Source organism: Sus scrofa, chromosome 4, assembly GCF_054392235.1.
Source record: "Sus scrofa isolate SSC_HxYL_T2T_F1_AM1 chromosome 4, Sscrofa_HxYL_maternal_Yorkshire_Landrace_v2.0, whole genome shotgun sequence".
Lineage (NCBI taxonomy): Eukaryota > Metazoa > Chordata > Mammalia > Artiodactyla > Suidae > Sus > Sus scrofa.
In genome coordinates, this window is record NC_139386.1 from 79002780 (window position 1) to 79026700 (window position 23921).

General features: G+C 46.3%; 1 protein-coding gene across 5 annotated transcripts in view; it reads right to left on the minus strand.

Moving 5' to 3' along the window:
- The window catches only part of FAM110B (family with sequence similarity 110 member B), a 164419-nt gene that overhangs the window by 83058 nt on the left and 57440 nt on the right, over window positions 1-23921 (minus strand). For 2 of the 5 annotated variants that reach the window (XR_014843790.1, XM_001925806.6), the window contains exon 4: window positions 6047-6135. The exons of 1 other annotated variant lie outside the window; for it this stretch is intronic. The gene's annotated coding sequence lies outside the window, so the exon portion shown is untranslated. Of the gene's footprint in view, window positions 1-6046; window positions 6136-10412; window positions 10578-10772; window positions 10911-23921 lie in introns of those variants that run through there. 2 more of the 5 variants (XM_005655361.4, XR_014843791.1) reach the window with 2 other exon arrangements.

The window sequence follows — 23921 nt, forward strand, 5'->3', positions numbered from 1 at the left end:
ATTCTGTGTTCTCACATAAAATTGTTATTTTCATGGAGGGCCTCCTGGGTTGGTAAACAGCTTCCTCCCTCTCCCAGAAGTTCATCAGTGCACGGAACTCTGCTGATACCCCAAATGACCTGCCATCTCCTCCAGGACTGGGCCAGCCTGCGTGCTCCCAGTGCACCATGGGGTGTCCAGGTGGCTCCATGTGGTCCCCCTTGTTTATTCGTCCTCGCAAACAATTGACAGCCTGAGGATTCTTGGCATGATGGGAAACATGTTAAATCAACTTAACAGGTGATGGGAGAATTACAGAAATGCTCAAAGCAAAGAATACAATACTTTCAAGATAACTTATAAATACAGAATTGGGAAGAAATGTGTGAATGTGTTGAATGAATGAATGGTGAAAATTCTTGGATTTTACTTGAAAAGCCTTTTTTTTTTTTTTTTTTTTTTAAAGCAAAAGGTAACTTTTGCAATGGGCCCCAAACTTTGGGAGACAGGAATTGAGAAGGATTTCCAGGCAAGGAAGAGCTCGTATGCTGACGAGGAAGGTGTGGGAAGAACAGCAGGAGAGAAGGGGAGACTGGCTTTGGGTGGGGGCGGCGGCAGCCCCGCCGAGGGGCGGCTTTAACTGCCAAGCTCTGAAGTTACGTTTGTTCTATAGGTAACGGAGAAGAGCGGGCTTGAGAGCGGGGGAAACACACTGAACATAATGCTTGTAAAAGAAATTTCTGCTTACTGAGGGAACTGCTCTGAGAGCAAAGTCGAAGGGAGGCTGACTAGCAGATGGTGGAGTCAGGAGTGGAGCTGTTTGGTGACAAAGAAATGGCAATGCCATGCATGGAACACAAGGCAGGTGCGCAAGGCTCGACACCTGAGCCGGCTTGCGGGGTAGAGAACCAGGAGCCCCGCCACAGGGAATCCTCCCAGGGCAGAGGAAGGTCCTTCTACAGATGGTCATGCCCAATGCTGCCCCCTCTGACCGAGGACGCTGCTGAGCTCAGCGCTCAGTGGCTCCTACAGACAGTCTAATAAAGGCAAAAGATCAACATTTCAGGACATGACTGGCCACGGCTATGTGCCCCCATGAGAGTCAGTTTGTCCAAACACCACCTGAAGACCAAGTGTGGAGAAAGTGGCTTCTCCCCCTTTGCTGAACAGGAGGAATTTCCCCAAGAAGAAAAGCCGATCAGGAGGATCGTCAGGTTTTCTGTTACATCTCTGAACACAGGTAAGTAACAAAATACCAGAATTGAATACTTAACATACTTTCACCCTAGGCTTCTTCGTTATGTTCGGGCTGCTGTAACAAAACACCGCAGGCCGGGCGGCTTATGAACAACAGGCATCTATTCCCCACAGTTCTGGAGGCTGCACGTCCCAGAGAACACGGTGCCAGCTTGCTGTGTTCTGGTGAGGGCTCCCTTGCGGGTTTCACACTCCCACCGTGTCCCCACACAGTGCAGGAGGCAAGGGGTCTCCCTGGATCCACTTTCGTAAGGGCACTAACCCATTGGGGAGGGCCCCACCCTCAGGACTTCAGCCCATCCCGGCCATCCCGAAGGCCCTACCTCCTGATATCATCACACTGGGCACCAGGAGTTCAACGTGCGAATGTGTGTGGGGGGGGCACACACAGTGAGAGACCACAGCATGGGGCTCTGGAAGAGAGACCATCGCAGAGAGGACACTCCTGTGCTCAGGAGGTGTGTGGCCCTGAGCAGCCAGGTGTGTGTCCAAACTTTGCAGAGTATTCAGAATGCACTAGGCTTTCTCAATCTGCACAGGGATGGAGCGACACTTAACAGGTTGGAGCATGAGCCTGAAGGTCTAATCAATGTAGGTGTCCTCCTTGTCTCTAGTGCCCGTGCTCTTACAGTCTCTACTTCACTCTTTGACTTTTTGTCTCTTCCTTTCTGCTATTAAAGGAAGACTTTCCCTGGTTTCTAGAGAATCATTCTAATATTCCACCTGATGCCTGTGTTCCCTGCAACATTCCTGTCCCCCCTCTTCCCATTGCTCCATTTATGACCCCACCATGGTAAAGAAGGTCTGGGGTCTGACAGGAGAGCTGGGGTGGACCTGGGTTTGGCACCCAGCAAGCATCTATCACATGGCTGCCCTTTGCATGAGGTGGCCCTCACTGATGCTTGGACCCTCGTCTAAACCGCAAAGACTCTACACCCTCTCTGTAGGCACAGGACACCTGCAGCCCTGGGCTCCCGGGGCAAGGTGTCCACAGACAATGGCCTTCACTTTCCTGTTGGATTTTGTAGAAAAGCAATGCCTACATTGTCAATGAACTGACTTATAGTGCAATAGCCATTAGCAATGAGCAGCAACAGACTGCATGCACACATAGTAACCTACAGAATTTGTTCTTTCATTTGATTTTAAAAGACAGCATTTAAAAAAAAAGATAGCATTTTAAATATGCCAAACAACTTAACTGGCAATTTGATAGTTTAAATTATAATCAGTGGTGGCCTCTCTCACATAGAGATTCTCTTCATAATACATGTGTGTTAAATGCTCACAGACTGAATCTGTGTATCGGGGTATTTACTTTAGAGAGGGGACTATCCCTTCGTCTATTCTTCTAGAAGCCTATTCGACTTTTGTGAACAAGGAGGCTAAAGCGACTGACATCTCAGTTGTCCCCCCACTCCGCCCTCCACAGCTTTTTTTAAAAGGCAGCGAGCAAGCTCAGGGGCCTGGCTCTGTCACACTGAGCGGCGGGTCTCCTTGGTGGCTGGCTCTCCCCAGTCCCGGGAGACCTGCTCAAGGTCAGCCAAGCCGGCTCCAAGGAGCCACCCCTGACGGACCTGGAGCAACCCGAGCTCTGAGTCACTCACTTGGCAAAGAGCTGATGTGGGAAAAGGCAGAAGTCAGAGAGGCTGGCGTGAACGGCAGATGGGTCATGGGCGAGGAACAGATCACTCGCTATGAGGGACCAGCTTTAGCAAAGAGAAGACATGAGATGGGAGAAAAGGCGCTGGGGAGCACTGGCAGGGACATGGGGTCAGGACCGTTCAACACACACGCAAATGAGCAGAGGAGCTTTTGCTCCCAGTAATTTCAAGCCCTCAGCAGTCACAGTAAAGGAACAAACCTCCATCCCAGAGAGCTTTTGAGAAAGGCAACTTTCCAGGAGAAACTGACTTTATCAATGACTTAAGTTTGATTAAGATAACAAACAACTAAAAACAAGGGGGACATTATATCTTACTTCCTGAAATTTCGATCACACGAATAAAGCAGAGAGACGGGTGGCTCTGTTCTTCAAAAGGTGACTTATATATACATTACACAGGAGGGTTCAGGTTCGAGGCCACAAAAACTCAAAGGGTTGACCAGAAGAACATTGTGTGGTCATTTTATGCCTTCATTTTCTTTTTGAGTTTCCTTAAAGAAGGGAGCGCTTTAAAAAAAAAAGAGAGACCCATCTTGCACCCTAAAAACATAATACTCAAATGCACATACTGAGGAGCTGTGAAAAATGTTAATGGCAATAATAATAATACGTATTCTTCATAAGGCGACATCTATCATTTATAAACTCAGAAAAGAACAAGGTGTGAAGGAACTTTAAATGTGAAAATAGCCTTAAACAACTGAAAACATCTGGATCATAAGACAAAACCGTGCTATTCACAACAATCCTCAGAGCACTTTTTTTTTTTTTTGGTTTCTGTCCTATTTATGGAAAACTGATAGGAAAACAATTTAAAGTACCTTGCCCACAACAACCTGGCAGTATTTAAGAATTAGATCTGGGGGCCCAGATTTCGAGCTACAACCCAGGGGACATTGTGTTAATGAGTGACATGCCCGAATTCTTTCTAATCTTCCCGGAGCAGGACCTGGCTACATAATAGTACTGACAAAGCTCGAGATGATGCCTGTGAAGGTAACTCACCATCTTCTCAGGTGGTTCTTCCAGGGCAGTGGAGCGGGGGCGGGGGGGGGGAGGGCCTGGTCCGGGGGTCCTCCACTTCTCCATGTCAACGCTGTCCCAGACACTTCCTGCGGCTGTGTCATGGGACCTTGCCCAATTCCGTGGTGGCGTGTTTGTATTCTTATTTGCATATGGAAGACTGAGGCTCAGAGAGGTCAGGGCCATTGGCAGGTTAGCAAGCAGCGGACCTGAAGTTGCACTGTGTCTACTCAACCCCCCCAGTTCTTTCCCAGCCACCAGCACCGCCAATTCCCCTGCTGTCAGGAGCCAGCTGGGTGGGCACAGCCGTCCCACAGCTGGGGAAGGGAGGGAGGGGCAGGGAGGGGTCCCGGGACTCATGACAAGAACCAAGAGGCCCCCGATTTCTAGGGCCTTTTTAAGTACTTCAAAGTCCCATGTTCCAGAAAAGCCCTCACTTGTGGGCGAACCCGGATGGGTAGGCTCCTAGAAGGAGCAGAGCAGGAAAGAGAGGCCCCATGGGAAACAAGGCGCATTCAATCCACCTGGGCGCAGGTGCAGTTCCACCACCTGGGGACCAGGGGTGGGAGATCTGAGTTCCCCCGGCCAACAGGAACCCAAGGCTTTCATCTCAGAGCTTCTCCCATGTGGTAAGGTAACACAGTGATAAGCCTGATGGACTGCAGGGTGCATCACTGACACGTGCGGCTGGCTTTTTCTTTAATCTCTCTCTTTGCAGAATTCCACCAGGCACAGGCCGAGTCTTCCTTGTCAGCCTAAGGTGGATGCTAAAGCTCCTGGAGAAATACCACCCCCCCAGCACAGTCTTGCCTGATGCAATAACAGGCCAACATAACATGCCCAGCATGCCATCCAGGGCTGGGCCGTTACACAGCGATGTGAGAAAAGAGGCCGGAGGAAGACACAATCAAGTTGCAGCGTGTGGTCACAGCACGTGGAGGGGGCACCAAGGCTAGGACTTGGTGACCTCCCAAAGGCTGTTGTGACCACTCACCAGGTCCCTGCAGGCATGAGTTAATTCAATTTCCTGAACATTCCCAACCTCCTCCCTCAGCGACACGGAGCTCTCAGCACCCTGTCAGAGAGGAGGGGCCATCTGGACCTTGACCACCATCCATCCATCCACTTCCTCAGCTTCTTCGTGCGAAGATGGGTCCCGCTATGGGATGTTTCCGGGCTCACCATCAAGAAGGAATCTGGGAGAGGCATGGAGGAGGGACAGAGCACCCAGCAATGCCCTTGAGGGACACACTCCTTCCCGTGTCCCCTGGCTGTCCTCCAACACCTGCCCCACCCTCTCAGTCTGCCCCTTGGCTGGCATTTAAGTCCTGCCCTCTCAACATGACCTCTCCTGGGAGGCCATCCTGCAAAGATCTCTGTGTCCAAAACTCCTCGGGCACTAGCTGCTGGCCACCGCTCCCCCCAGCAGGCCTCCCAGGAAACACCAGCTCATGCCCCAGGCATCGACAGGGCGCTTCCAGCTGGAACGTACAAACGTTCATTTTCTTACAATGTCTTCAAGTCTATGCATTTCTAAATACTACACAGGGGGATTACTAGTGAATACTACACAGCCCGTAAAAAAACAACAAATCAGAGTTCCCGTCGTGGCTCAGTGGAAATGAATCTGACTAGCATCCTTGAGGATGCAGGTTCGATCCCTGGCCTTGCTCAGTGGCTTAAGGATCCGGCGTTGCTGTGAGTTGTGGTGTAGGTCGCAGACTCGGCTTGGATCTGGTGTGGCTGTGGCTGCGGCTGCGGCGTAGGCCAGCGAGTAGAGCTCTGATTTGAACCCTAGCCTGGGAACCTCATATGCTTTGGGTGCGGCCCTAAAAAGACAAAAAAAAAAAAAAAACCCCAAAACCCCAAAAAACGGCAACTCCTAGGAGAGACATAGAGAACACATCAAGGAAAGCTTTGGGGGAGTAAGTCATTGGTACTATTATTTTGGTCCTACAGAACCTGAAGAGTGGGATTTTATTTATTTATTTATTTGCCAGATAGCAAAATATCTGAAACCTCAGCCTCCTTGTCTTGGTGTCATAATGACACAGGTTTTCAGAGAGAATCGATACCTTCTGCTCAGAACGGATCAACGCAAAGCAATCCAAACCCACTTACTTGAGAGAGGAACAAGTGCTGTACACACGGCAGGCCCAAGTCACAGGGAACTCTTCCTCTTTTAAAGTACTCTCTGCTGCAGGAAATCTCTAAAGGTAGAGGGAGAAAAGGATTGCTATTGCTTTTTTATTTGATAAAAGTAGTCAGACTATTAAACATATACCACAGACAATGATCATTCTTTTTAAAAACTGGTCAATAAATTAAAAAAAAAACATAATACACACAGAAGTAAACCAACAGCTATTCGTTTTTACACACATATTTCATTAAGGGGCTAAATGTTTTGACTGTTTTCGAAGGAGACACTTAACCACAGACAGTGACGATAAAGACAGAAGAATGTCAACACCACGTTGGGAGCAGTCACACAAACCGAGCTGGACGGTACGTCACCTCCTCTGCAGCACTGCCACTCTGCAGGATGGAGTTGGGGGCTACGGAGGGTGTGACAGGTGAGGGTCCCAGAGGGCCTTGGGGTTTGTCTGGAACAGCCCCACTTAAGACGAGGGCACAGAAGCCCACTCAGGAGAAGGGCTGGGCACAGAGCGGCCACCAGGGGAAGCCTTCACCTGCACTGCAACCTGCCGCGCCGGGAGCAGTCCTTCCTGCCTCTGCTTATTCTCAAGTATGGACTGAGAACATCCTCTTTTTTGCTTTCTTCTTTTTAGGGCCGCACCTGTGGCATATGGAAGTTCCCAGGCTAGGGGCCGAACTGGAGCTGCCACCAAGGGCCTACGCCACAGCCACAGCCACGTGGGATCCAAGCTGCCTCTGTGATCTACACCACAGCTCCCGGCAATGTGGGACCCTTAACCCACTGCACGGAGCCAGGGATCGAACTGGCATCCTCATGGATACTAGTTGGGTTCTTGACCTGCTGAGCCACAACGGGAACTCCCTGACTTAAATAAATAAAAGAGTCAGCTGCATAAATAAAAGAGTCGACAGGCATCTATCTAAGAGCAAGGATAATTCCTGGCAATGCAAGCAGTTCCAAGAGCAATCCCTAAATTCCTTAAAAGTACCACCATAATGAAGGTATGCTGTGATTCCTTCAAGATGCATTTTTAAATCACTGGAAAGACTTTAAAAATGTTTTCCCATCCCATGTGAGGTAAATCTATTGAAATAAAAATAGTTCCATGCGACAACTGAGTGTGTGTTCTGAGAAGGGTTAGGAGGAGGAAAGGACACAGCAGTTTCTCTTCGTGACATTTACTACAGATCACAAATCAAATAAGATGACAAAGGAGACAGTCAGCATAAGACACGACCCAGGCCTGTGGCTCAGAGTGACTTCCTGGACATTAAGAGCTGTGCATGTGTCGCAAGAAAGTTCTGGATCAGACGCCACTGCCTCGGCCCCCTTCTATGCTGGTCACCCTCTTCAGTATCCCCAAGCCCAGTGCCTCCTTTCTGCTCCCTGCACCCTGTTACCACTGACACCAACTGTCCCTCTCCCGCAATCTACTGCTTCCTGCAGGGAGGGCAATGCTGTCTTCTCAGCACAGACGCCAGCATGTGAAAGGTGCCCGGCATTCTAGAATAAAATCATGAGAGAAAAACCAAACACATTTGGAGGAGGTCTAATATCTTCCTAGACATTTTTCTAGCCCAGGCAGGTTTGGAAGGGTAACCCTGAAATACTTATTGATTGCCCACAACAGGCCTCCCTCAGTGCCTTTGACATCATAGACACCCAGGTGGCCAGCCAGAAAGTCACCTGCAGGTGCCACCCTGCAACTCTTCACCCTACGACCTGGACTGCCTGCTGCTCCTCCTCCCTGGTCTGACTCTCAGGCCCTGCTCAGCCCCGGTGCTTTAGGGCCTGCCACAGTCCTCATGGAATGACTTTTCATTTTTCAACAGATTATCACTTTTCCTGCTGTGAAAGGCCCTAGAAGAAAACGCTAGAAAGTATCACTTATGGCAGATAACGTTTTGTTTTTCATCTTGGCCGTGCCTGTGGCATGTGGAAGTTCCTCAGCCAGGGATCGAACCTGCGCCATGGCAGCGACCCAAGCCACTGCAGGGACAATGCCAGACCCTTAACCTGCTGTGCCGTAAGAGAACTCCCAGATAATGTTTTCATACTCTAGTTCATGCTAATAGACCTATTTTTGATTGGTCAGAAACGTCATTCATCAATAATTATGCAATTAAAGGATAAGAGAGAACAAGAGATTAAAGTATGCAAGAAATTTATTTTTACTTTCTCATCTCAGAAATAGACTCCCCTTCATGCGGTTAAAAGGAAAGTGAAGATGTGAATCATCTGAAGATGAAACTGCAGATTTTGTTACTTTGCAAAAACATTAACATTTTATTGAGAACTATCAGAAAAATCTTGCCTTGGTATAAGTTAAAAGGCCCTTCGGGACATCACAGTAAATTACTACACAATCATCACACACGGTTATGTTTACATTTACATTTTTAAGAAGTTCCTTCCAGACACAGAGTCTCAAGATGCAACCTCGACAATCAACCTGAGCAGAACTACTTCCCGTGGCTCCCATCACGCGGAGTCTAACGGGGACCCTTCGGGAGGGAGGGTCACACTGTTTGAGTTTGACAATAATTCACTTTTAAGGCAGCCGGCTTCTTAGAAGGCTGGAAGACCAAGATAATTTAGGAAGTATTGCACGAGACGAAGAAAGGAAGAGGGAGCGGCAACTACGTGATTTCATCCATTCCTCCTTCCCCAAGTCAGGGTCCAAAGAAAAGTGGCCACAGTGGGTATTTTCCACATCCCCATGGGAGCACGGAGCCCGGGGCACGTCAGGAAGAGAATGCAGAGGCCACAGGGGTCTGGGCAGGTGAGGAATTCGCCACCGCTATGATGCTACCAGGTGAAATGAGACCTGGGCGTGGTAGTCTGCTCACATGGGCCGGGGGCAGGAGGAAGTACGTCGTTGTCCCCCGCCCAGAGCAACCCTCTCGTGCCCTCTTCCCCAGCCAAGGCATCTCTAAACCAAGCCCCCAGGTTACAATGAACCACAGTTCAACTTTCTTATGACCAATGATGCCCGACCACAATAAATGACAAACTTTCACAAGATTCCTTGTCCTTATCTCCAAACTACATCTGGGAGAAACAGGACACCCCAGGGAGGGGACTTGTGGGGGGGGGGAATGAGGAGGACGCAGTTTGCACTCTGAAGTTTTCCTTTACTGGAGAAGACACAGAACCCCCTTAACCAGATTATAGTTTCAAGTCAAAGCAGTTATGTTAACCGCATTCTTCAATGGCAACGTCTGGCTTTTCAGGAGCGGGGACATGATTCCTGACGGCTCTCAGATATCAGCAAGGCTCGCCACGGATCGCAGACGCATGGTGGCAGCCAGCCAGCCGTGTGACTGGTGACTCAATACACAAGTTTCCGTGGTCTCCACCGTCTGATACGGGAGGGATACCCGTTTTCAGGTCTGAGGGCTAAAAGGTGGCCAGGAGCTCTCCCCGAATTAAATGGAACTCCAGGGGGCAGGTACCCTGCAAAGCAAAAGCTCGTGCTGCATTTGTCTGTGTTTCTTAAGGCTCAGCCTGGGCCATTTAAATATTTTCCCTTCAGAATACAGCATCTTCATCACAGGATTTAAGATGATTTGCTGTCTGATTTGGAAAACAACCCAGGCGACCATTAGCAGAAACTGTACAGTGTTGCCAAACATTAGTCCAAGTGCTAAGAACCCCACCTTCCTGATTTCAACTCCCCCAAAACAACGTCCCTGTTAAACAAAGCCTGTGTCAGAAATTCTCTTTGGCACAGGCCAAACATACACCTTGGAGTGCTTCTGGCAGAACAGGATAGGCTCTAACATTCTGTACGTGAGAAGGGCTTCGTGAAAACTACAGAAGGGGAAACAAAGAGAGCCTCCAAAATGAAGGCTGCACATATCTTTGAGGAAACAATAGGCATTACTTCTGCCGAGACCCTGCGTTGACACCAGGAGGGCCACCGCTCTGTCCTAATTAAAGTGTGCTTCTTGCAGCTCTCCTCCATGGATCATTATCCCGGGGAGTCCGGACCCCACGCAAACAAAGTCAACCAGGCACTGAAACACATCTCCAAAGACACCTCCACGGATGCAACATCGGGCTTTGCAAACAGCAGAGAACCAATAAGAGTCACTCCCTGGCACATGCACTCTGGAACCCAGGTACAAACAATATTCCTGCATGCAGAGGGAGGCTGCTTACCAGCCCAGCCTTCTCCAGGAGCACGCATTTTTCAGATGGAACGCTGGGGTACACGGGACAGTAACAAAAGCAAGATCAAATGAAACAGATGACATGATGAACACGCTTCATTTCATGCACGGCCGTGTTTTTCCTGCGAGATAAAGACTCAAAAGTAATTACCATGAACTGAAACTTCTGCCCTGATGGCCTCTGGCAGCCGGCAGGCAGTGAACGCCCAGCTCTCGCCACAAAGCCGATCGCCTTCTCCTTGGTGCCTGATTCCTCCTGGAACGTTACCAGCGGCTCAGCACCTCCACCGTGGTCAGAACACAGTGGAGAATCTCTGTATCTGTGTCTCCGATGCAGCATAAAGAGTCCTGTGGAAACCTATCAAACTGGCGAGCAGCAGGGCCGGCAGCCAATGAGGAGCGGCTTGGGCAGGATCCGGCACATGCTCTCTGAGACGCAGGCAGGCACCGGCGTTTAGCAGGCTGCTAATCTAATTATAGCCAGTTTGCTAGCACAGAGCGGTGGAAGCCAGGCACAGGGGCAAATGAAATTTTAATAAATGAAGCCCCGCAGACTAAGTCATCTTGATTTCCTTTCATTTTGAGGATGAATGTGTCCTCTTATAAACCAGAAGTAATTTTTAAAGTGCATTCTTGTTTTTCCTCCCATCTAGAGAAACAAAGCGTGGTCAAATCAATGTCTGGTAGGATCAGCTTCCTCCAACTTAACAGATTCCAAGGAATACGAAAAAGAATGTACACATAACGTGTAACTGAATCACTTTGCTATACAGTAGGAATTAATATAGGGTTGTAAATCAACTAGACTTCAATAAAATAAATTTAAAATAACTTAAGCGACTCTGGCACTGAGGAACACGTCGTCAACAGCAGGACGATATCAGTGGCAGTGCTGTAAAATCTCACTTTATTTACCCTGATTAGCAATTTGCCACTGATGTGTCCTAAAGTGCTAATGAGTCTCTCGATATAGTTTGAAATACCATGTAAATTTCCATCCATCGTGGAAATGTACTAATCAAGGTGTTAAAAATCATCATCTCGACTACAGGGGTGAACGATAACTCAGAAGTACAGGAGGTGGAAAAGGAATATCAGAAGTCCCTGAAAAGGAGAAGTGAAGGAAATCTGCCTATGGCTCAAATTAATGGTAAATTGAGTTCTTGAAGCCAAATCCGGTGAGAGGCACATTCCCACAGCCAGGTGCCAGGATTAGCTGCTCCCTCCTGTGTGACCTGGGGCCAGTGACTAGACTTCTCTGAGTCTTCGAGGCCATAGTGGGGACCACCCTGCAGCATCACGGCTAGTGAGCAGGGGCCTGGCATGGAGTGAGTTCTCAATTAAGCTATTATTCATAGCAGCAGTCTTTTCTCAACACCGCAGTGTCTCCCGTCTTTTCTGGCAGCAGATTTCTCAAGACCAAACCAAATCAAACCAAACCAAAAAACCTACCTAAACTTCTCTAGTTTCTACTACTTTGTCAGAAACACCATCTAGAAGTAACTGATGGTGACAGGCCACTAGCAGGCTTGACTAATCAACAGAACCATTGCAGGTACTCACGTAGTGACAAAGAGTATTTCTCCTTCTCTTTGGATCTGTATTAGTCACTAATTTCAGCTGATATCATATAAACTGGTCCCAAAAGGAATTTTTAGGAAAGCGGGGTTTATAATTGCATTTCGTTAATGATGTGCAATATAGAATACACACTACCGAACATTTGAAAAAGTGTTTTCTGTGCAACATAAACTGGGGAGAGTCGGTAATGTGGAGCTTGATTAGATTTAAAATGACACATTTATGTGAAAGGAGGAGAAAGGTCAGCTAGTCAAATGCAACTTTTGTCCCTGCAGCCTGTGTATCTATTTGTTTTCCCCTGAAGTCATTTGTGTTTTACAAGATTAACCGTCTTTCAACGATATTAATCGAATCTGTGAATTTGTTACACTTGTTTTCTGTAATTCTTCCAAACTGGCATGTTCTACCGGTCAAGTTCCAATCCAAGGGTAGCATGCAAACTTCTCCTTTCTGGAGTTTCGCTGTGCTCTGACTTTTCTTTGAACACCTTGACAGAAAGCTGACATGCTCAAGAGGCATCATGATTCGCTCTGAAGAACCCTATTCCCAGGGATTAACTCGTAACTATGGAAAAGAATGCTGACTAAGGGGCAGTCTTCGTCCCTCCATCCCTGTGTGCCAGACTGTACGGGAAATCAACTCAGGAAGAGACTGACGCGGCCCATAAACACCAAGGGCAAGTGAGACACTCATGGTCTAAACATCCAAGAGTGAAAAACTGGGTAGAAATGTAGACACAGACACCAACTGTGAGAAAATATAATGGAGACAAACTTCCTAAAATGACTGTCACCTGCGCTACCTCGAGGCAGCGTCCACGCGGACCACCAAAGCACAACCACCACTACAGGAGCGAAAACTCCACGAGGAATGGGCCTCAGTGATTTGGCCTAGGGCACAGCTCCCTGGAGGCTGCCAGGATACTGCCTGGTAACACGTGCTGGCTCTCATCTAAGAAACGCCAGCAGCTCTGTCTTCTTCATGGATCAGGCTGCTAGATCCAAAAGGGGGCACTTTTAAAAAGCTGTTTGATTAATTTGTCTCATGCCTGTTTTGTGTAAGATATTAAACAGACACTTTGTAAGAGAAAAGAAGCAAGGATCCTTTCTTGGGTCTTATCTTTCAACATGTCAGGAGCTCACAGATTAGTGGGAAAAGGAGTAACAGTTAATTGCCCATCTTATTGCTACTCTGCTGGCGGAGCCTCGATTTTTTTGAAACAAAAATTTACTGGAGTATAGTTGGCTTAGAGTGATGTATTAGTTCCAGGTGTACAGCAAAGTGAATCAGTTATATGTATCCATTCTTTTTCCCCATATAGGTTATTACAAACTATTGAGTAGATTTCCCTGTGCTATACAGTAGGTTCTTGTTATTATCTGTTTTATACAGTTGTGTCTGCATGTTTTTCCCATCCTCCTAATTCCTCTCTCCCCCCCAACCCCACCAACGATTTCCCCTACGGTAACCATAAGATTGGTTTTGAAATCTGTGTGTTTATTTCTGTTCTGTGGATGTTCTTCTGAATCATTTTTTATTAGATCTCACATTTAAGCGTTATCGTATGAGGTTTGTCTTTTGCTGCCTGACTTACTTCACTCAGTATGATAATCTCTAGGTCCATCCATGCTGCTGCAAATGGCATCATTTAATTCTTGTTTATGGCTGAGTAGTATTCCATTGCATACACATACATCTTCTTTATCTGTTCCTCTGTCAGTGGACATTTAGGATGCTTCAATGTGAGCCTCAATTTTTTTTTTTTTAGGGCTGCACCTGCAGCATATGGAAGTTCCTATGGGTCAAACTGGAGCTGCAGCTGCCAGTTTATGCCACAGCCATAGCAAATGCAGGATCTGAGCCACACCTGCAACCTACGCCACAGCTCACAGCAATGCCAGATCCTTAACCCTCTGAGCAAGGGCAGGGATCAAACCTGCATTCTCATGGATACTAGTTGGATTCTTAAGCCACTGAGCCATGATGAGAACTCCGAGCCTCAGTATTTTTGTAATCTTAGGCATAAGAACTTTTGTCTTTGAACTTCAGTCATCACAGCCCTGATTCTGAAAAATTAGGCATTCACTCAATGAAGAGTTCGCGGCACCTACTCTGTGTAAGGACCATGCTGGACACTGAGGCCACTGCTGGGAGGAGACAGAGTCCCTGCTTCTCTGTGGTGTTTCCATTCTAAAGAGGGGGTACACTGAGTGATGCATTGTGATGATGGCTAACTGCTGTGAAAGCACTCAAGTTGGGGTGGGGTGTCCGGTCTGCAGCTGGAGGAGGCTTTGGGCTGGAGGCTGGGTGGGGACCCACAAGGTCCACAGCAAGGGCTGTGAGGTCTGGAGAGGAGGGGCTGGGGGCCAGCTGCAAACAGCACACTTGGGAGGAGGAGGAAAGCCTTTGGTCTTAGCCTCTGGAGACCTGTCGGCCAATCCATTCCTTCCAGCTCCCCTTCTTTTGGCTGCAAGGGATGAGGAGGAGCTGACGGTCACCCAGAAACGGCTACCTCACTGGACGGGTTTCCTCGAGTTCTGTGTTGATTCTCCATCCTCAGAGGACCAGAGAGGAGAGCATGTGTATCGGGAATGTTACAGCTTTCTTCTCTCCGAAAAGAAATCGAGGTTCATGTCCTAAAAATGGTTCTGTCTAAGCTCAGGGCTCCAACATAACTTCAGACTGGTCAGAACATTCCAACCAGAACTGGCTCTGTTTTGGTTGTTCACAAACTCCACCTGCTGCAGGGGACTCAGGGGGGCTGTGTCCGCTCTGAGGTCACCAGGGCTGAGGTTCCTCCTGTGGGGTCGAGGGGAACTCCAGCCTGCTCTCCTCCCCCAGCTCGGCTGAGGCAAGAGGGAGGGAGCAGAAGTCTAGGGTGGTCCAGGACGAGCCACTGACCCCAGCCCATGTGAAGAGGGGGGTGCTGGCGAGTGTTGGAACAGACAGCTCGTGGCATTTTCACCATGACATTTCAGGCCACCTTTGCGAAGTCGCTGCATGTGGAACTGGGCAGAGATGCCAACACTCAGCTCCCCAGCTTACTCGAGGGGCTCCCCTTCCAAGGATGAGGCTGTGACTGTGCCTTTTGGCCACTGGTGCAGGACAATTGGTGAGAAAGCACCTGGGTGTCTGGAGTCCATCCTTCTCTGTCCATAATACACACACATTCCATCCGCTTTTCTTTGCTTTTTTCTTTCTCGCTCTCTCTCTCTCTCTTTTTTTTTTTTTTTTTTTTTGTATTTTAGGGCCTCACCCACGGCACATGGAAGCTAGGGGTTGAATCGGAACTATAGCTGCCGGTCTACACCACAGCCACAGCAACACAGATGGAGCTGCATCTGTGACCTACACCACACCTCATGGCAACGCCAGATCCTTAACCCGCTGAGCAAGGCCAGGCTTGAAGCCATGTCCTCGTGGATACCAGTCAGGTTCTTAACCTTCTGAGCCACAATGGCAACTCCTTTCTCTATTTATTTATTTATTTATTTATTTTTTGGTCTTTTTGCTATTTCTTGGGCCGCTCCCGCGACATATGGAGGTTCCCAGGCTAGGGGTCTAATCAGAGCTGTAGCCACCGGCCTATGCCAGAGCCACAGCAACGTGGGATCCGAGCCATGTCTGCAACCTACACCACAGCCCAGGGCAACGCCGGATCCCCAACCCACTGAGCAAGGCCAGGGACCGAACCCGCAACCCCACGGTTCCCAGTCGGACTCATCAACCACTGCGCCACGACGGGAACTCCCTTTCTCTTTTTAAAAAGGATGTGGCATATGGGTGCTTGAGGCTGCTGGGCCATGGCTGGGCTGGGAGAGGCTGAGTCCGGCTCCTCTGTGGGCAGGTGTAGTCCTCGGCCCCCTCCCCCTTCAGATACTGAGCTGCTCATCCCGACCCATTTATCAGGACTTGTCCCCACAGCCTGAACTAGTGGCGGGGGTGGGGGAGGTGGGCACAGTGATGTGAATCTGTGAATCTGTGCATCATTCCCTGTGGACCATCATCTCGCCTGGCTGAGGGGCTGCGTGAGCCTCTCTGTGGGGCTCGGCATATCATCCAGGGTGCATCGTGGAGCATCTTCTCAGAAAGGCCCACACCTTCGCCCTTTCTTCTAATGATTCACATTTCCTAGACCTGGAGAAGTGAGAGCGAAGGGCAGGAGGCAATGAGACCTAAAGACTTAGAGATCTGGTGGCAGGCCAGCTCCAGCTCAGGCGACACTAGGTCACGAGGCTAGCTGGCAGCTGCTTCCGGGTAAGGTGCACAAGCTCTGGGGACCTGTCCGATCGCCTGAAACACACCCTGTCTATCTCCAAGCTGATGAGCCGGCAGCTCATACCCCATCAGGGAGGGACTTCCCAAGACTACAGCCCTGGCACAGTGGCCAGCACAAGTCAGTGGCTTGGGATGCAATGCCTGGCCCGAGGGTCTCCCAGGGCCCCGCCCCCATTTCCCTGGGCCACTCTCCTGCTACAGGTGGTCACAGCCTCTGGGGCCCTTTGTCAGTCTCAATGAGGGCGGTACTTTGGACTTTGAAATGACTTTATCAGGGTCAGTACTGCACCAGGACTAGCCCAGCGGGCCTGTTTAACTGAGGATGTGACTGCCTTCTCAGGCCTTGAAGCAAGAAGTCACAGGGTGGAAGAAGAGAAGAATTTCTTATGTCTGAGATGAGCTCAAGAGTCACACAGCCAAAATGTCCCTTTGCCGTGCCTCTGACCCTTCCCCTAGGCTCTAGCACCCAGGAAATTCCAAGTGCCTACAGCCTTAGCAGGCCGCGGAGGTCTGCTAGCCCCCAAACCTCCTCACCGCTAAACAGACCCAGCCAGCCCCTGCACTACATGAAACCGGGCCCCCTTCTTATGCAGAGATAACTTTTTGTAAGAAGCACAAAGATTCCTGTCCTGGAGGCGAGCTCTTGAACCTGCCAAGTTCAAGCATAACATGACCCAAATGAAGAAGATCCCACAGAGGGGCCTCTATCCAGGCTGACAGGGTGAAGGAAAGAGGTGGCCTGTGGCAGGGTGAAAAGGACTGTCCCCTGAAAAGCTGCTAAGGCTGAAAGATTAGGGTAACATAAGATTTACTCCATAAATCTTGAAGTTTCCTAGTGGCACAGTGGGTTAAGGATCCAGTGTCAATGCTGTCGCACAGGTTTGGTCCCTGACCTGGGACCTTCTGCATGCCATGGGTGTGGCTAAATTTTTTTTTTTTTCCATGTTCTGAGGGCTGCACCCATGGCATATGGAAGTTCCCAGGCTAGGGGTCTAATCAGAGCTGTAGCCACTAGCCTACACCACAGCCATAGCAATGCCAGATCAGAGCCACGTCTGTGACCTACACCACAGCTCAAGGCAATGCCAGATCCTTAACCCACTGAGCGAGGCCAAGGATCGAACCCGCAACCTCATGGTTCCTAGTCGGATTCGTTTCCACTGCGCCACGACAGGAACTCCCCCAAAATTAATTAATTTGTTTAAAAAAAACTGAAATCTTGATGCAAAAAGCACACTTACATGCCTTATAAACAATCAGATGAAAAAAATCTTCATTAAGATAGTTGTCTCTTAATGACGTTTAACCGGCACTTATTTATGCTCCGATCATTCGCTGAACGCTGTGCTCAGATAGGGATACGGTCCTCCCAGGGCAGGGAAGGGGATGAGGGAACAGTGCCAATCACACCTGGACTGAATTCTCACACTGACGAGAAACTTCGCATACACCTTCTGCGTTGAGATGCCCCCAAATGCTGTCAGGGACAGGAGCTCACGGCTCCTCTCATTTCAGAGATGAGGAAACTGGCCCAGGGCTGTTACCGATCTGCTCAAGACGCCAGACTCAGTTCATTCCTACTTTGCACCTCTTCTCACTACCGTTTGTCCCTACACATAAAAGATGAATTACTATAACCTATGGGTATAAAACTAGACATGGTCAAAAATTATCAAATAATCTGACATATAATAAGTTCTACAATCTAATAATCAGATATAATAATACTTAGACACTATTATCTAATAAGAGCCATGAATTCGGTGGCAGAAGTTGTGCTGAGCTTATCAGCTCCCTCTGTTCCCCAATTCTACTGTGTTTTCTAAATGCTGGCATAAACATGTTTATGTCATCAATAATCTCTGTATCACCAAAAGGACCCAGGACCAGACTCTCTCTATTGACTGTGGGAATAATTCTTACAAAACCTCAAATTACAGTAAGTGGATTGATGTCCTAAATTTCAGCTCTGTCTCCTAAAGTGGAGTGTCTACACAGGTCGGTTACATGAAGTTTCCTAGAGTTCTCAGAGGTTCTGTAAAGGATCAGCACCAGTTCTGGAATGGAATGCTACACGTACCGTGCAAAACTGAGGCGGATAATCTTGCACGGGTAAGCCACGCTGCTATTTTAGACAAACGCTCCATGGAAGAACTTCAAGTATGCACGGCATGAATGTTCCTAATTAAGTTTGACAGCATTAACTTGGAAAGATTAGGCTTTCATGCAAGCAACTATGTAACCACGGAACACAATTTGGTATGATATTCATCTAAGATCTTTCTGGAACTCGTAAAGTCAGTAGAAGCCAAAGGATAGCTGTTTTGAAAGGGGTCCTATCAGAACTTGGGAGGTTATATCCTGAAGGACACTCCCTGGGAGAGGTTATCTTGCTGGAACAATATTTTCATGTACTTCTCACCTTCTACTCCATTATTTTTTATCCCAATCTAGCCATCTTCTAGCTGGTAACCTTGGGTAAATTACTTAACTTCCTCATGCTTGAATTTTCTCATCTCCACCATGATGACGGCATGTAATGAAATGAGTTAATATAGACAGAAAGTTTTAGGGAGTGCCCAGCCTTTGTAAATATCATCGAAGTTCTCCCCACTTGGCAAAATGAAAACATCCTGGCCAAAGAATATTAATGTAATTAGAAAAACTAACCCTCTCTAGAAAAAGAACTAGATAATAAAAATAAATAACCATCATGCCCTGAGTGCAACCCAGACGGGAAATGTTAAGAGTCTGTTAATAACATCTAAAAATTTTGAAACTTTTTTCTGGGGCAACATGGCAAAAACTTCCTTAAAATTTTACAAGTGTGTGTATACTTTTACTCGGACCACTCACTTTGGGAAAGCATTCTAAGGAAACAGCTGGGATCATGTGCTAAATTAGAAGTGATTAAGGGTATGCGCAAAAGAAAAAAAGTAAGGAATTTATCATAGTATCCTCTAGAGAGCAAAAAGAAAAGAAAAAGAAAATCTTATTCAACAACAGCCATTACACAAATGATGAAGTAAAAATAAAATTAATGGAACAGTAGGCAGCTATTCAAATGATATTACAGAGGAGTATTTATTAAATGGAAATGCACCTGAATATTAAGTGAGAGCCACAAATCGATGTATGTTATGATTCTGTTTTTGTTAAAATTATCTCTGTGTAAATATGCATGTATCTATATAACTATTTATGGAGAAAAAGTCTAAACACAAATATCTCTAGGTGAATTTTATCTCCGCCTGGTTAACTTGTCTGAAATGTGTTTTTCTACAATGCTATGACTACTGTTGACCATAAAGTTTTAATTAAAGCTTGGCATTTTCCCCACTCCCATCCAAGGAAAAGAAAAAAAACTATGGGTAGCAAGTTTTGAACAAGTGACCATTCTAAAGTTTCAGGCGTGTAGGTTCCTGGCCATCGGCTCTGGCCTCTAGGCACCTGACATGCTGCAGCTCCACTAACTAACCAGCGAGTAAGTTGCAGCCTCAGCAAACGTGATTCTGATGTGCTAATCATTCTGGCGGTAAGTCAAACCATCAGGGTGGGAACTGAAAGTTCAGCCCGGATTGTCAGTCAATCTGCTGATGATTTTGAGGCATCAGAGCCTCTGTTGGCACTGAGGCAAGTTCTGGCTGCTAAGTACGACTGAGATATTCCTTTCCTTGGTTATCTGGATAATTCACTCCTTTTATCTAATGGTGCTCCTACACCCTTCAAAGATATGTCCAGGCTCAAATGCTTGGAAAGAAGCCAATAAGTTTAAGTGATGGAAACAGAGGAAAATATTCTTTGAATATAAAGTTAGAAACATTAGCATGATTAAAGACTGAGTGGGAACTTGGCAAGTTTCAGAAGCCCTTGGGTTGTTAGCATTCTAGTGGGAAGCAGGCTTAAAATCAGGTAAAGCGAAGCAATCACCTTCCAGGGTATCTGCTTCTACCGCCTCTATTTTTACTCTCGGTTTAAAAAGTCTTGCAAGCCATTGCTCAGTATCATTAACAGATAATGGTTCCCAGGTTTTGTTAGAAAGATATTTCTCCATTTATATGTGTATATTTTAAAGGTAATTTTATTATGTCTAGGGAGCAATTTTTAAAGCTATACAATAGAAATTAATGGGCAAATGGGATCTGTTTAACAGAAATTTGCCTTGTAGCAAACTGAGCTCTATTCCGTCTGTACTGTTAAGTGCGTACTTACGTGTAAAGCCAAGATTTTTTTTCCTTACCGAAAAGAATCACCCCCTCCCCAGTTTCTTTTCTGAATGTCAAATTTTCATCAATGGTGACTAGTTTTCTGATCTTGATTTCCAGCATTTCTCCCGCCTCTATTTTCACATGTAGAGATCTTTTTCTATATTTTCTTTTACAGCCAAGAAAACCATTTTTCATCATGTAATCCCATTCAAGGCAGGGCCGATAATTAGAGAAGCCTTTTCACTGAACAAGGGTAATTCTCCTGGAAAGTTTACCACTCAGCGATTTGGGCAGAAAACACACTGTGTCCTTCAAGAGTGAGGAAGAAGTTACTGGAGGAGAAAGAATCCAATATGAACATCTGAACAGCTTCTAAATAAAGACGAAAATCTGTGTCACTTATTCGAGGTTCCTTCTTGGGTTAACCATGTACACTATACAGACGCAAGAAAGAAAAAAGTCGTTCCTCCAAAGGGCACTGAGACAGTTTGTAAATCGCTGGTGATATTTGAAAGTCATTTCTGCAGATATGGGTTCGCTCCATGCAGGGCACCTTTCTGAGGCCCATATCAGTGTATCAGGGGGAACAAGCACACGGAGACGATAAGCCTCACTGAATATTACTTTTCTCATGTGTGTGTTATTAGCTTTGATACTGGAAGGGATCTGAAGGACATGAATTCACCTTAAAGGAAACTTTCTTGGGCTTCTCTTTTACTTTATTTTCCAAGTCAGATTACAAGCTCATTTAAATTTCAAGTATTCGATTACACTCCTCCTGAATGACTGCTCCAGATCTTTGCCAAGTCAGTGCTCCCATTCAGGGCAGAGCTATTTTAATTCCATCGCAGGCAGGTCTCCTAATGAAGAGGAGAGTTGAAATTCCTCTTATGTGGAAGAGCGCAGGGTGAATGTTTTTTATTATAAAGTCTGAGTCAAGCCTACACAAGTGGTTTTTGGTACTAAATTATACAGGAGGCTTTTACATTAATATCGCAGACATATTCTGCCATGGGAAGAAAATAGCATGAAGCACCTGACAGGTGAGTGCAAAGGCACCACGGGAGTCGACGGCAGTGGAGGGAGGCACCCACCTGGTTTCATGATGGTCTTTGTACCTTTTATAGACTAAAGCTTTTGAAATTGTAATCGCCTTCCTCCCAAAAGCAAGCATAATCTTCACATCCATTTTTAGTATTGCTTAAGAACAAAAATAATTTGAATATGTGATGTATGTCAGTACCAGGCTTTAAAAAGATAGTACCTGGTGCTCCATTATCCTCAAATGGGGGGTGGGGGAGAAGTGGGTGGTTCAGGATTAATTGCATTCTATCTACAATGGGCCCAGCTCACCCACATATGAGAGCGGGGCTCCTGGCTTCTCTGGGGGAAACAAATCTTATAGGCCTTGGTCCTCCATCAGTGGTAATAGGTGGTCCATGTGAGGGGAATCAATACTCCACCCCCTTGAGAGGCTCCTGTGAAAGCCAGGGTCCCCCATAAAGGAGCAAGTGCTTCCTGCTCCAAAACCTAGCCTGGGTCAGGCCAGGGGAGGAGGAGAGAGAAGAAAAGTCTTTTGATTTTTAATTACAACTTTTCTTAAAATGTCCTCATTTTCAGCCATAGCATCTACACAGAATTTTTTCTATTATTTTTTCCCGCTCGAAAAATAACTGAATTTCTGTCCTCCCTAGAAAGGCTGAGGCTGTGTGTTTTCTGGGAGGATGAAAACAACATCTGCTGGCCACCAAGAGAAAGCAGTCCTAAAGCACTGTTGGAACTTCCATATGCCTCAGGTGCAGCCCTAAAAAGACAAAGAAAAAAAAAAGAAGAAGAAACAAGTTAGATCAATGAAGCAGAGATTAGAAAGGGATCCACAGACATGCAACCAATCTTTGACACAGGAACCCAACATTCAATGAAGAATGAAAAAGCCCTTTCAACGAATGATGATGGAACCACTGGATACCCGTTTGAAAAAAAAAAGAATAAACTCTGATCCCTACCTCACACCAAACATAACAACCTGAGACAGATCAGAGACCTAAGAGTTAAAAACTAAAACTATGATGCTTCTAGACAAAAACAGGGGAGAATATTTTTGCACCTGTGGGGTAGGTAAAAATTGCCTAGAATCACAAAAAATACTAACTGTAAAACAAAAAACTGACAAAATGGTCTCTAAGACAGCTTGTAACTTCTGCTCATCAAGAAAGCAAAGAAAATAAAAAGGCAAACCACTAAATGGGAGAAAATCTATCCTACATGAAAAAGAACTTTTAGACAGAAAAAATAAAGAACTGCTAATGACTAACAAAAGGACAATAATCCAGCTTTAAAAAAGGGCAAAAATTTGAACAGACACTTTGAAAACAAAGATATATAAAAGACCTCTGAAGGCATATGGAGATGGGCCATATCCCTACTCACGAGGGAAATACAAATTAAACCCACGGTAAGACACTAATCCAGAGTCATTTAAATCTCTAAAAGTCAAAAGACAATGCAAATGTTAGCAAGATGATGGAAGGAATGGAACTCACACACCACTAACAGGAAAGTCTGAATTAATCTAACATGGATCCTATTATCCAGCAATTCCACTCAGGGGCATTATCCATGCTGAAGGAAGAGGGATCTTCATAAAATGACTTATTCAGCAAGGATCATAGCAACTTTATTCAAAATGCCCAAATGGAGACAATCCAATGTGCCTCTTAATAGAGCAGATAAACAAACTGCAGTATAAGCACGCCATGGAATAAATAATCCTCAGCTAGTGACACAACAAGAAAATGCATCTCAAAGACAGGATATAGGATGAAAGACACCCACACAAAAGGCATTCACTGTGTGATTCCATCTATATAAATTTAAAAACACATAAGGTGAGAGAAAGCAGACCAATGATTTTTCCCAGGGGTGGAAAAGCAGGATGTGACTAGAAGGTGGAAGGGGAGAATTTGCTGGGAGGACAGAAACGGTCCATACACAGTGCGTATATTTGTTAGAACTTACCAAACTGTACACCTAAGCTCTGTAAAGTTTTTACCTCAAAGAAAATCCCCATACTGTATAAAAAACAGTAAACCAGTATAGTCTTGCTACAAAGTTTTGAAAAAGGTTTTATTACTGATGTTACATCCTCACGAAATTATTTTAATTTCAATTTCTTCCAATCTTTTCAATCTCTTATTTACATGTGGCATGCCATGTGTACATAGAGAAAAATGATACAATTCCATGTGAATTTCAACAACAGTTATAGTTTACTCATTTGAATGTCATGTTGTCAAGGTTAACTTATCAGAACCTGAGAATATATTTTTTTTTCTATCCACAGGCTCTCAGCTCACCAACAGTGAACCACTATTAACATCCATTTAAAACACCTTTCTTTTAAGTTACTTTTACTTCTTCAGTTTTGATCAATTTTTGGTAAGGGAGTCAGCTTTGATCTATTTTTTCCTTTATTTGTCTCATGTTTGTCATAAAGCGGTTTTCCAGAAGATATTAGTACATATTTTATATGAACAGAATTACACGATTGTCTTTTTTTCCAGACTGACCTATTTATCAGCCATAAAAGAAAT